Here is a 15034-nt window from a genome sequence, read left to right as displayed (position 1 = left end):
AAGTTAATGTCAGCTTCCTCATCAGACAAGTTCTCAGAGGAATGAGAACCTAAAGTAGAACTCCATCTGCCTGCTGCGCCCTGCTTTACTGCTGGGTTCGAATACTTGGAGGATAACCGGAAAAACTATTCAGACTTGGTTAAAGCTATCCTAACGACATTGATAGACCATTCAGCCATGTATAATTTCTCTACGTAGAGGTGTCGCTTATCTGCATGGCTTGGGGACTCTGAGGTATTGATGTGAGAAAAGTCTCCACCCTTGATCCTTAATGGAATGTCAGTTGACAAATTTAAAAATATGATCATCGTATGCAGATATATATGGAGAAACTTTATGTCCCTTTGCTAAAATTCCCTTTATGGTGTACGTTATATAAGCCTTTGATTTGTTTGTCTCTCGTCTTCCATTTTCATATTTCGTTATAATAAACTTCCATAGACCTCTCGCATTTTACCATCAGTGCATTAAACCTAATAAATGCTCCCGGGAATAACAGCCCCAATAATATTCGAAAACTTTGGTGTGCTTTATTCTGATTGTGTCACACATAATGTAATTTATGCAGCAATTCAAGGATATTCGTATGTGCATATGTGAGTGTCCTTTCTGTGCATGTGTGTGTGTGCCGTTCTCATTGGATGTCACTGGATAACAATTATCACACATTTTCTGGACTAAATTAAACAAGTTAGTAAAAACGGCCAAGGTGAACTCTAGATACCCATCACCATGGATTTCGTTTAAATTCGATGAAGAAATTAAACTTTTTTAAACCGCAGCAATTTATTTGGGAGATTGATCTATAGAAGGGCGGTTTAAATTAATGTAGACAAAAACGATTCAGCGGATATCCAAATCTATATCTACGACGAATTCTAAGAAAAATTGCCGAGAAACTATGGGACTAAAATCAAATCAAAAGCTCGACCTGGTGAGAAAGATGGATATCCACCAGCTCACGAAGGCTAGGGTCTTCATCAAGGGATGGGGCAGTAAATTTGCGACGGAACTAGTGTTGGGATTCTTGGGCAAGCAAAACGTAGGTTTGGTCGCAGAAAAGTGGGAGGTCTTCCACAGGGAGGAGAAGGAGGAAGGAACTCTCTTTGTTGTTGGCATTGATCAAGTCTTCCTGACAAGTTTGGCTAAGACTAAAGGCATGTCACACTACGGGAGTAAAGCTGTCTTTTTCAAGATTGGGAAGACTAGGATAGGCAGAAATTTTCATTCTGCGACATCAGGCCTCGTAGTGGCAGGTAACTCAACAACGCCCAACAAACAGGGGGCCGACAACGAGACATTCACGGCATCTCTCAATATTGGAAAGACTATGAGGAGCAATGATCCTAATACTAAAATGTCAGGCAGTGCAGTGGTGAGAGACCCAACACAGCCTAAAAAACAGGAAACCGACGACGGACCGAATTGGCTGAAATTTTGAATATGGTGTTCTGTTATGACTTCCAACAACTGTGCGAGGTACAGTTCTAATCGGTCTATAACCTGACATGGCTCCCATATAAACCATTCTCCCGATTTGACTTCTTGTGGCCTTACAAGCCGCAATTTTTGTCCAATTTGGCTGAAATTTTGCATGTAGTTTTCCGTTATGATTTCCAAAAACTTTGGCAAATACCGTTCAAGTCGGTTTATAACCTGATACACCTCTTATAACAACTGACCTCCCGATTGGACATCTTGAGGTCCTTGAAGCCCCAATTGTTTTCTGATTTGCTTCAATTTCGAGCACAGTGTTCTGTTTTAAGTTGCAACAACCATGTCAAGTGCGGTTCAAATCGGCCTATAACCTAATGTAGCTTCCATATAAACCAACCTCCCAATTAGACATCTCCAACCCCTAGAAGCCATAAATGTTGTTCTATTAAGCTAATATTTTGCATGTAGTATTATGTTTCGACTTTCAACAACCGTAACAAGTCTGGTCGAAATCTCTCTATAACCTGATATAGTTCCCATGCAAACTGATTTCCTGATTTGACATCTTCAGCCCCTGGAAGACGAAATTTTTGTCCAATTTGGCTGATATCTGACACATAGTGTTTTACCACCACCACCACCACCATAGGATGGGGGTATACTAGTTTCGTCATTCTGTTTGTAACACCTCGAAATATGCGTCTGAGACCCCATAAAGTATATATAGTCTGGATCGTCATGTCATTTTAAGTCGATCTAGCCATGCCCGTCTGTCCGTCCGTCTGTCCGTCCGTCTGTCTGTCTGTCGAAAGCTCGCTAATTTTCGAAGGATTAAAGGTAGCCATTTGAAATTTTCCACAAATACCTTTTATTATTGTAGGTCGGTTCGGAGTAAATGGGCCATATCGGTCCATGTTTTTATAAAGCTGCCATATTAACCGATATTGAATCATGACTTCTTGAGCCAATAGAAGACGCAATTTTCATCCAATTTGAATGCAATTTTGCACGAAGTATTTTGTTATGATATCCAACAACTGTGGTTCAAATCGGTTCATAACCTGATATAGCTGTCATATAAACCGATCTTGAATCTTGACTTCTTCAGCCACTAGAGGGCGCAATTCTTATCCAATTTGAATGAAATTTTGCACGAAGTAATTCGTTATTGTATCCAACAACTGTCCATAACCTGATATATCTGTCATATAAACCGATCTGGGGACTTGACTTCTTGAGCTTCTAGAGGGCGCAATTTCTATTCGATTCGGCTGAAATTTTTCATGACGTGTTTTGTTATGACTTCCAATATCTATGCTAAATGTGGTTCAAATCGGTCCATATCTGATATAGCTGCCATATAATCCGATTTGGAATTTTGACTTCTTGAGCTTCTAAAGGGCGCAATTCCTATCCGATTCGGCTGAAATTTTTCATGACGTGTTTTGTTATGACTTCCAATATCTATGCTAAATGTGGTTCAAATCGGTCCATGCCTCATTACAACAGCTGGGCCACATATGGTTCAAATCGGTTGATAATCTGATATAGCTGCCATATAAACCGATCTGGGAATTTGATTTCTTGAGCCTCTAGAAGGCGTCATTATTATCCGATTTGACTGAAGTTTTGTACAAGGGCTTAACCCATAACCTCCTGCCTACTTGTCAAATATGGTTTTTTATGACTTCCAACAGCTGTGCCACATATGGTTCAAATCGGTCCATAACCTGATATAGCTGCCATATAAACCGATTTGGAAACTTGACTTCTTGAGCCTCTAGAGGGCGCAATTCTTGTCCGAATTGATTGAAATTTTGCACGTGGCGTTTCGGTATCACTTCCAACAACTGCGCTAAGTATGATTCCAATCGGTCTATGGTTTGATATAGCTGCCATATAAACCGATCTTGGGTCTTGACTTTTTGAGCCTCTAGAGGGCACAATTCTTATCCAATTTGACTGAAATGTTGCACGTAGTGTTTCGATATCTTTTCCAACAACTGCGCTAAGTATGGTTTAAATCGGTCAATGTTTTGATATAGCTGTCATATAAACCGATCTTGGGTCTTGACTTTTTGAGCCTCTAGAGGGCACAATTCTTGTCCGATTTGACTGAAGTTTTGCACGTGGTGTTTTGGTATCACTTCCAACAACTGTGTTAAGTATGATTCAAAGCGGTTCATAATCTGGTATAGCTGTCATATAAACCGGTCTTGGATATGTTGACTTCTTGTGATAATAGAGCGCTCAATTCTTGATTTCTTATGCCAATAGAGCGCGCCATTCTCATCCGATTTGTCTGAAATTTTGCATGAAGTGTTTTGTTATGACTTCCAATAACTGTGCTAAGTATGGCGCAAATCGGAACATAACCTGATGTAGCTGCCATATAAACCGATCTTGGGTCTTGACTTCTGGAGCCTCTAGAGGGCGCAATTCTCGTCCGATTTGACTGAAATTTTGCACGTAGTTTTTTGGTATCACTTCAAACAACTGTGCTAAGTATGATTCAAATCTGTACATAATCTGATATAGCTGCCATATAAACCGATTTGGGATCTTGACTCTTGGAGCCTCTAGAGGGCGCAATTCTCATCCGATTTGGCAGAAACTTTGTACAACGGCTTTTCGCATGACTTTCAACATACGTGTCTAATATGGTCGGAATCGATCAATAGCTTGATACAGCTCCCATATAAACCTATCTTCCGATTTTGCTTCTTGAGCCCCAACAAGGCTCAATTCTTATCCGAATGAACTGAAATATTACACAATGACTTCTACAATGTTCGCCATTCATTTATGGCCTGAATCGGACTATTAACATTATATAGCTCCAATAGCATAAGAGTTCTTATTCAATATTCTTTGTTTACCTAAAAAGAGCTACCGCGTATAGAACTCCACAAATGCGATTCATGGTGGAGGGTATATAAGATTCGGCCCGGCCGAACTTAGCACGCTCTTACTTGATATGACTTCTAACATCCACGGAAAGTATTGTCCAAATAAACCAATCTCCCTATAGTCTTCTACGGCCCCTAGAAGTTCAACATTTTTGTGTGATTGGCAACTAAGTAGCAAAGTTGGTAAATTTTCAACAAAATCCATGGTGGTGGGTTTCCAAGATGCGGCCCCACCAAATATTAAATATCCAATGATTTCGTATTCACATGAATATCAATTAACCAAAGCAGCTTATGATGATAGCCAAGCTTAACTATACAACAAGATATGTCTATATTCGCTAAAGGTTTCGCAAACAAAAATAATACATAAGCATTCACTTCCGCCGATTCATTGAAATCGGCTGCATACCGCTTTGTTGCAAATTTGATTGCTTTTTAAATGATTTGCAAAACCGTTTTTTTAGCTACGAAATTCAGTTTGGCACACTAGTTTGGCACTCACATAAAACCTTTCGAGGCCATTTTTTTAATACAAATTCTCTCCATTCACTTTATACTCTGTGTTTGCATGCCAATGTAATCCCTGGCTCTTTTTTTTTTTTGGGGGGGGGGTCCTTCTTTTTCAATTGCAGCGGAAAAACGACTCACACCAAACAATCCTTACAATATAAGAGGGGGGGGGGGGGTGTGGGTGGCGAATCACCACTCTTACTGTCCAAGGACATGCTTTGTTAAAGTGCGCCGCACTTTATCATTTTCTTTTGCAATGTAAAACGAAATTGTTAATTTAGGGCGTATTGTTGAGTAGTTATAAATTAAATTCTCTCCCCAACTGGTATCCATAACTGACTAGGTCCATATCCTGGCATAAATACACAAACAAAAGTGCCCATTTATTTAACTGCATACTCTATATAAATACACAAGTTGGCAACACTTTGACGCTCACACTTGCCATCGGCCAACACTCAAACGCATGGACACAGTCATTCAATTCATTTCGACCAGAACCGTATAATTGGGTAGAATGAAAAACAGAAAAAATGCATGTTGAGGCCAAGTATTCTGAACGCAGGAGTTCAACGGCAAAAAATTCCACACCCTTCCTTTAAAAAAAAAACCGTAGCTGGAAAAACTAAGCTGTTTGTTGTTATTCTCCCTGCTGCTGTTGTTGTTGTTTGCTACTGTGTTCGTTATTTGTTCGCGAGCAAATACTCAAATGCTCATATATTTTATGGCAAATTGAATAATGACCATAAAGATAAGCCAAAGGTTGGCAAAGAGGGTGTTTCGGGAAGGTTGGGTGGAGCAATAAAACATTTTTTGTTCGTCAGCAAAGAAGACAGGGTGGGAAAGTGTGTGCAACATTAAGGTATATTACAAATTTTAAATAAAAAAATTTAACAAAAGTTAAGAACCGATTTTAAGGAATTTAAAATGTAATACAAATTAAATTTTTATAAAAGTTACTGGCCTGGTGTGTTTTGCTGCACTCTAAAATGGCTTCTGATCGTTCTACTTGATCATATGTGAAGATTATATTCGGGGACGAATATTTGTACCCTACACCACTACTGTGGTACAGGGTATTATAACTTAGTGCATTTGTTTGTAACACCCAAAAGAAAGAGAGATAGACCCATTGGTTAGTGTACCGATCGACTCAGAATCACTTTCTGATTCGATTTAGCTATGTCCGTCTGTCCAAGTTAATTTGGTTGCCCAAAAAGTAATTGCGGATTTTTCATATAGTCGGCGTTGACAAATTTGTTCACAGCTTGTGACTCTGTAATTGTATTGTTTCTTCTGTCAGTTATCAGCCGTTACTTTTAGCTTGCTTTAGAAAGAAATTGTAAAAAAAGCATATTTGATTAAAGTTCATTCTAAGTTTTATTAAAATGCATTTACTTTCTTTTAAAAAATCCGCAATTACTTTTTGGGCAACCCAATATAAGTCGCACTTTCCATCCGATCGTCTTCAAGTTTGGTATGGGCATGTTTTTTGGCCTAGAGACGAAACCTAATGAAATTAGGTGAAATGAGATTCATTTAACAAACCGAATCAACGCTTGTGATATGCACCTTAAACGCATTGAATTCGATCCGTTTTTAAAACGAATCATAACTGGAGATGAAAAATGGATTGTTTACAACAACGTTAGTCGAAAACGATCATGGTCCAAGCATGGTGAACCAGCTCAAACCACTTCAAAGGCTGATATCCACCAAAAGAAGGTTATGCTGTCTGTTTGGTGGGATTGGAAGGGTGTGGTATATTTTGAGCTGCTTCCAAGGAACCAAACGATTAATTCGGATGTTTACTGTCAACAATTGGACAAATTACATACAGCCATCAAGGAGAAGCGACCAGAATTGGTCAATCGTAAAGGTGTCATATTCCACCAGGACAACGCTAGACCGCACACATCTTTGGTCACTCGCCAAAAACTGAGTGAGCTTGGCTGGGAACTTTTGATGCATCCACCATATAGCCCTGACCTTGCACCATCAGACTTCCATTTATTTCGATATTTGCAAAACTCCTTAAATGGTAAAACTTTCGGCAATGACGAGGCTATAAAATCGCATTTGGTTCAGTTTTTTGCAGATAATGGCCAGAAGTTCTGTGAGCGTGGAATACTAAATTTGCAAGGAAAATGGCAAAAGGTTATCGAACAAATTGGCAATTATATATTTGATTAAAGTTTATTCTAAGTTTTATTAAAAATGCATTTACTTTCTTTTAAAAAATCCGCAATTACTTTTTGGGCAACACAATATATCGCCCGATTTTCACTCCTAGACCCACTGCAAGCGCACTTATTGACCAGTCTTCCCAAAATTTTGTACAACGCTTTCCTTGACGACTTCCAAAATATCTATAAAGTTTGGTCGAAATCGGTTTAGATTTAGATATAGCTCTCAGGTATATGTTCGTCAGATGTTCGGTAGTTTGTTGTCATTTGTCATAACCTTATAACCAATCAGAATATATACGCCGAGGTCCATCAAAATTGGTTCAGAGTTATATATAGTCCACCTTTTGCATTTATAGGGTAGGTATAGGGTATTATACAGTCGGCACCGCCCGACTTTTGCCCCAATCTGAGATGTGAGTGGCCTCCAAGTAATTTCTCTCAAATTTGAATATCAACAAAACGCCTTCATTATAACCTTCACCATAGGATGGGGAGATACTATTTTCGTCATTCTGTTTGCAACTCCACGAAATATTCGTCTAAGACTCCATAAAGTTTATATATTCTTGATCGTCATGATATTTTAAGTCGATCTAGCCATGTCCGTCCGTCCGTCCGTCTGTCCGTCCGTCCGTCAGTCGAAAGCACGATTACTTCCGAAGGAGTAAAGCTAGCCGCTTAAAATTTTTCACAAATACTTTTTATTAGTGCAGGTCGGTTGGTATTGTAAATGGGCCAAATCGGTCCATGTTTTGATATAGCTGCCATATAAACCGATCTTGGATTTTGATTTCTTGAGCCTTTAGAGTGCGTAATTCTCATCCGATTGGAATGAAATTTTGCACGACGTGTTTTGTTATGATATCCAACAACTGTACCAAGTATGGTTCAAATGGGTTCATAACCTGATATAGCTGCCATATAAACCTAACTTGGGTCTTGACTTCTTGAGCCTCTAGAGGGCGCAATTCTTATCCGATTTGACTGAAATTTTGTACGACGGATTCGCCGCATATATGATTCGGCCTGGCCGAACTTAACGCCTTTTTACTTGTTAAATGTCAAATACCTTTCATATGAGCCACATATTACCATGGTCGGTACATTTTTACCATTTTTTTTACCAAATACATGGTCCCACTTTTGGATATCAGATTCGTATTATACTCCCACATGCCTTTATTTTAGCCCCATATTGCGTAGGTCAGTAAATAATTTTGGGGAGGGGTGGGCCCCCAGAAACTTGGTCCCACATTTGGATATCAAATTCGTAATCTACTCGCAAATACCATTCATTTGAGTCCCATATTGCCATTGTCAGTAAATATGCCCGATTTAGGGGGGTTTTGGGGGTTGGGGTGGTCCCCCAAACACTTGGTCCGACAATTGGCTATCAGATACGTTTTCTACTCTTAAATACCTTTCATTGGAGTCCCATATTGTCGTGATTGGATTATATATATTTGATAGGTTTTGGAGGTGGGGCGGCCCCACTAGGTACCCCATCCGAAATTTGGATACCAAATTTTTGTTTGTAGTTTACTATAGGAGAACACATAAAATTTCGGTTAAATCTAAACACCCATCTCGAGATCTGGCGTTTCTGAAAATTATGGTAAGGGGGAGGGTCCGCCCCCCCTTTCAGACATCGAAAAATGTAGTACCCTATTTTCACCACGGGATCATTATTCACCATCTGTGAAAATTTCAATCGGTATAGCTCCAATAGCCTAGCAATTCATTTCTCTTAACCTTTGTTTGCCTAAAAAGAGTTGCCGGGATAAGAACTCGACAAATGCGATCCATGATGGGGGGTATAAAAGATTCGGCCCGACCGAACTTAACACACTTTTACTTGTTTTCTATAAATTTTTACCAGAATCCATAGTGTTGGGTTCCTAAGATTCGGCCCGGCCGAACTTTGCACGCTTTTACTTGTTGTAAAACTAATTTTTTCCCCATTTGAATTCAATTTTTAGAATTTTTTTTTATTTTGACAACTTTTGCCTCTGGTTCATCAAATTTGTCACATTGACTGAGTTTAAAGCTGATGTTGATGGGGATGGCTACAGTACTTGAATTGATGGCACTGGTGGTGATGTTGGCGATGGTTCTGGTGTTTTTCACACGCTTTGATGATGGCACCTGGGCTGGAACCAAAGCTGATGATCACATCGCCTACTCTGGCATATACATAGGTGGAGAAGGCGCTTTTTTCATTACCATCGAAGTGTGGCTATGCGGGCTACGTACCAATTTCAGTTAAAACTCTTTGGCAAGTGCCAGGCTGGTTCGTTGGTTTGCATTCGCTTTGCAACCCATCCACACTATGTCAGTTTCATTTGGGTTGGTTGGTTTTATATTTCTTTTGCTGTTTTTCGTGTTTTTCTTTCTGTTCTTTTTGCTTTCACACTTTGGTGTTTTGATTTCATTTAGAATTGCCTTTTAACCAGGAAAGCAGAAACCACTAGTCGTTGCTACGCCACCAGCCACCACCACCTCCGCAATCATAATATCGGCAAGGAATAATGGTTCGGTGGAGCCAGTGGGTACGGTTTTTAATTCACTTAAATGTTGGATTTCTTGTTTGCGTCTTGCTTGTTTGCCGACGTAAGTGTGATTGCTTGCCGTAGCTTTTTTTTTTGTAACTGTCATTCCGAAATTGCCTGAGATTGTAAAAAAAACGTAACGGTTGTACTGTGTAGCGAGGAATGAAGAAATTAAAAATTTTAAAGTCAAATACCTCCGAGGTCCTCAGGCGAGGATTTCTTGTAAGGATTTGCAAGCCATATGCAGCAAAAATGTGAATGAAGATTTGAAAGACCTAACAAATTTTGGATCCACTAAGGCTTTGAAAGTTTACTCATCATTTTGCAATCGTTACCTCAGCTCTATTAACAAGTAAGGCGGTTGAAAATCGGTCCGCACATATATATGGTGGGCAAGTCTAAATCTGAACTGATTTCTATGAAATTCCATGGCAATATCGAGATTTATAAGAAAATTGTTCGTGTCGAATTATGTGAGAATCGCTTTACAAATAATTGAAATAGTAGTCAAAATCGGACAGACATGTGTATAGGATATATATTCAAATCTGAATCGATTTATTTCAGATAGGCTTCGTCTCTAGACCAAAAAGATGACTGTGTAAAATTTGAAGACCATCAGTTTACAATTGTACAACCATAGCGGTGCAGGGTGTAAAAATTTCAAATAGTTACCTCTAACCCATACTTCAGCATGGGTACTTACAACAGCATGGGTAGTATCAGTGTTTTGTACAGTGTAATTTTCGTCTGCCGAGAAGTGGCTTTGTTCCTCATCAGCTCGCTCAATCCAAAGTACCATCTGTTACCCAATATTATCCTTCGTTTTGTTTCAAAACTGGTGTCATTTGTGATGGCGAGGTGTGCCATGCCAATTCACACCTGCATCTCGTATAATCTTCTCTAGCGGGATATTAAGAAGATCACACGATAAGCTGTCTCTCTGTCTGAAACCTCGTTTGGTATTTAATGGCTCGGAGAGATTCTTTCCTATTCTTACAGAGGAACGCGTATCAGCAAGTGTCATCCTGCAGAGTCTTATTAATTTTGCAGGGATACCAAACTCAGACATGGCTTGAAATACCTTTGAACGTAAAGGAGTATCGAAGGCGGCTTTGCAGTCAACAAAGAGATGGTAGGTGTTGATTTGTCCTTCTCGGGTCTTTTCCAGGATTTGGCGCAGTGTGAATATCTGGTCCAGGGTGGATTTACTAGGTTTAAAACCGCATTGATAGGGCCCACTTATCTCACTGACTTTAGGTTTCAATCTTTCACACAGTACGCTCGAGAGTTTCTTGTATGCGATGGGGAGGAGACTTATTCCTCTGTAGTTGGCACATTCCGTCTTGTCTCCTTTCTTGTGTACGGGACATAGTATGGTGAGGTTCCAATCATCGGGTATGCGATCTTCTAGCCAGATTGCGCAGATAAGTTGATGCATACGCCTTATCAGCGTGTCGCTTTCGGTCTTACATAGTTTAGCGGGTAACCCATCGGCTCCTGCTGCCTTCTTGTTCTTTAGTCGGGTCACTGCTACTTGGACCTCATTCTGACTAGGAGGTAAACATTCTATACCATCATCAGGGATTGGTTCTGCGGTATCCTCTTCGCCGCCAACATCGGACACTAGCAGTTGGGTAAAATGTTCTTTCCATATCCTCAGCATGTTATCTGTGTCAGTTACCAGATTTCCTTCTTTGTCTCTGCAGGAGGATGTGCCTGCACCAAAGCTATCGGTTTGATGTTAAATTCTTTGGTAGAATTTCCGGACTTCATTCTGACTCCTGTACATCTCAATTCGCTCACACTCACGTCTTTGCATTTCCTTTTTCTAGAATAGACGTTTCTCCTCTCTCCTTTTCTCCCGATACCTATCCTTCATTTGGCGCGTTGCTAATGATTTCAGGGTTGTTCTATATGCCGCATTCTTAGCTTCAGTAGCATCTCGACACTCTTGGTCGTACCATGGGGGAGGTTTTCGGCACCCAAGTACGGATTTCGAGGCATTTTCCATGGAGTGGGTAATAGTTTGCCACTGCGCCATTATATCATCGCAACAAGGAGTGCTTTCATCATGTAGTTGGGTCAGTCGAGTGGAGTATGCCGCTGCCATTTGTTGTGTTTGCCGCTTTTTCAATGTCCAGCTTCCGTGCAGTGTCAGATCGTAATTTCCTCGCCATATTCAAACGGTTGCGAACATTTGCTGCAACAAGGTAATGATCCGAATCTATATTCGTTCCACGGATCGATCGTACATCTAACACGGCGGATGAGTGCCTTCCATCTGTCACAACATGATCAATTTGGTTTCTCGTGTTATGATCGGGTGACAACCATGTGGCTTCGTAAATATTTTTATTTTGAAATCTGGTGCAACCAACTACCATGTTTTTTGCCCCGGCGAAATCTCAACCCATTACTGGACGTTATCTCGTGGAGGCTAAACTTTCCGACGGTTGGACCAAATATGTCTTCCTTCTCTATCTTCGTTAAAATCTCCCAGAATGATTTGAATATCATGGGCGGGGTAGGGGTCATATTCCCTCTTTAGGCGCTCGTAGAAAATATCCTTGGTCTGCTTGTCTTTTGTCGTCCCTCGGGACATGGGCGCAAATTGATGTGGAAGAATTTGGTCTTTATGCGAATTGTGGCTAGCCTCTCATCCACCGGAATAAGCCTGGAGACAAGGTGTTTCATTCTCCGACTAACCACAAATCCACAGCCAAAGTCATGCCTCATGGCAGCTATAACATAGAGCGCCACCTCTCGGTGTTGTTGTGGAGCCCTTCCCGAGTCATCGCACTTCCTGTATGCCGCTAATGTTTGCCCTGTATTTCTCCAATACATCCGCCAGTGCATATACTTCACCCTCTCTATATAGAGTGAGGACATTTCAGATGCAGATACACAATCTTCGTTTCTTCATAGTTATTCCTTCAAGTTTTCCAGGTGATAGGCTACTAACCCCAAGTTAGGTTCCATAGGTGAAATCGTGGCACATTATAGCTCACTATCTCTAACGTATGTTAAAGGTAGCTAAACAGGTGACACCTCGGTGAGGCTTGCGTCTCCATTTGAGATGAAGGAAGTCCAAAATAAGTCTGGATATTGGGAAGTCAAAGCCAATCAAAATCCTTGCTTGGTTTCCAAAATTCCCAAGTCACCCGTCCGATTTGGACTTATACTGCAATTATGTGTGTTAACCAATGCTCATGATATTTGGCACCCCGTAGGATAGGGGCATACTAGTTTCGTCATTCCGTTTGTAATTGATCTAAATGTTGATCTAAAACCAAACAAACTATATAAATTTTTGATAGTCTGGACGTTCTAAGTCGATTTAGTCATATCCGTCTGTCTGTCTGTCGAATGCACGCCTAATTACGAAGGAGTAAAGCTAGGAGCTTGAAATTTTACACAAATACTTCTCATTGGTGCAGGTCCGTTAGGATTGTAAATGTTTTGGTATAGGTCCATGTTTTGGTATAGGTGTCCATGTTTTGGTATAGGTGTCATATAAACCGATCTCGGATTTTGACTTCTTGAGCCTCTAGGGGGCGCAATTCTTGTCTGATGTGGCTTTGTTATGACTTTCAACAACTGTGCGATGTATGGTCTTAATCGGTTCATTACCTGATATTGCTACCATATGAGCCGATCTGGGAACTTGATCTCTTGACCCTTGAGAGTGCGCAATTATTATCCCAATTAGAGGAAATTTTGCAGTGCAGTCCGATAAAATTTTGATCTCTGTGATAAAGGTCCTCCTTTTTATGTCGAGTCCGAACGGCGTGCCGCATAGCGACATCCCTTGGTAGAGAAGAATTCCCCACATATACAGCCAGAATAGGCGGTGCCCTCCATAACTTGATATAAACTGATATAGCTGCCATATAAACCGATTTTCCGACTCCTTTCCTATTTGTCTGAAATATTGCTCAATGACTTCCATTATAGTCTCGAACATCCCAACCAAATATGGCCTGAATCGGTCCATAACCTGATATAGCTTTAATACCTTAGCAATTCCTATCCATTATCCTTTGTTTGCCTATAAAGGGATGTCAGGCAAAGAACTTGACAAATGCGATACATGGTGGAGGTTATTTAAGATTCGGCCCGGCCGAACTTAGCACGCTTTTATTTTTTTGCTGTTCGTGGAAAAATTTGCACTGACATGAACCAAAATGAGTAATTTGGGAACTAAACTGTCACAATCTACACATTCAGGCAAAAAATGTATGCCTAGTACATGAAGGGTAGTTGTCACCATGAAATCATAAAACAAATTTGTTTTCCAAGCTTGCGTGTAGTGTACTGTATTGTGGTACAGTACTGTGGTATTATAACTTAGTGAAGTTATCTGTAACACCCCAAAGGAAGAGAGATAGACCCATTGATAAGTATACCGATAGACTCGGAATCACTTCCTGATTTGGTTTAGCTATGTCCGTCTGTCTGTCCGTCCGTCTGTCCATGTTAATTTGTGTACAAAGTACAGGTTGCAGTTTTCATCCGATCGTCTTCAAATTTGGTACAGACATGTTTTTCGGCCTACAGACGAAGCCTATTGAAATTGGAAAAAATCGGTTCAGATCTGGATATAGCTCCCACATATATGTTCGTCCGATCTGCAGTAATACAGCAATAAAATGGTCATTTGTTAACCGATTTTCTCGAAATTTGGTACGAAGGATTTTCTCTTGACTCTCAATATTACTCGTAAATTTAATGGAAATCGGTTCAGATTTAGATATAGCTTTCATATATATATATATATATCGCCCGATTTTCACTCCTAGAGCCACAGCAAGCATATTTATGGACCGATTTTGCCAAAATATTGAACAACGCTTTACTCGACCACTATCGCAATATACATAGAGTTTGGTCAAAATCGGTTCAGATCTGGATATAGCTCCCATATATATGTTCGTCCGATTTGCAGTAATAATGCAATAAAATGGTCTTTTGTTAACCGATTTTCTCGAAATTTGGTAGCAGGGATTTTCTCTTGACTCTCGACATTACTGGTGAATTTCATGGAAATCGGTTTAGATTTAGATATAGCTCTCATATATATATATATATCGCCCGATTTTCACTTCTAGAGCCACATCAAGCATATTTATGAGCCAATCTTGCCAAAATATTGCACAACGCTTTCCTCGACGACTACTGCAATATACATACAGTTTGGTCAAAATCGGTTCAGATTTAGATATAGCTCCCATATATATGTTCGTCCGATTTGCAGTAATAATCCAATAAAATGGTCTTTTTTTAACCGAATTTCTCGAAATTTGTCAGGGGGGATTTTCTCTCCCAATATTACTGGTAAATTTAATGGAAATCGGTTCATATATACATATAGCTCTCATATATATATATATATATATATATCGCCCGATTTTAACTTCTAGAGTCACAGCCAGCG

General features: G+C 40.0%; 1 protein-coding gene across 1 annotated transcript in view; it reads left to right on the top strand.

The window, feature by feature from the left end:
- The window catches only part of LOC106086113 (irregular chiasm C-roughest protein), a 1171308-nt gene that overhangs the window by 137096 nt on the left and 1019178 nt on the right, over positions 1-15034 (top strand). The gene's annotated exons all lie outside the window — the stretch shown is intronic.

This window comes from Stomoxys calcitrans, chromosome 2 (genome assembly GCF_963082655.1).
Source record: "Stomoxys calcitrans chromosome 2, idStoCalc2.1, whole genome shotgun sequence".
Taxonomy (NCBI): domain Eukaryota; kingdom Metazoa; phylum Arthropoda; class Insecta; order Diptera; family Muscidae; genus Stomoxys; species Stomoxys calcitrans.
This window is presented reverse-complemented; position numbering and strand designations above follow the sequence as displayed.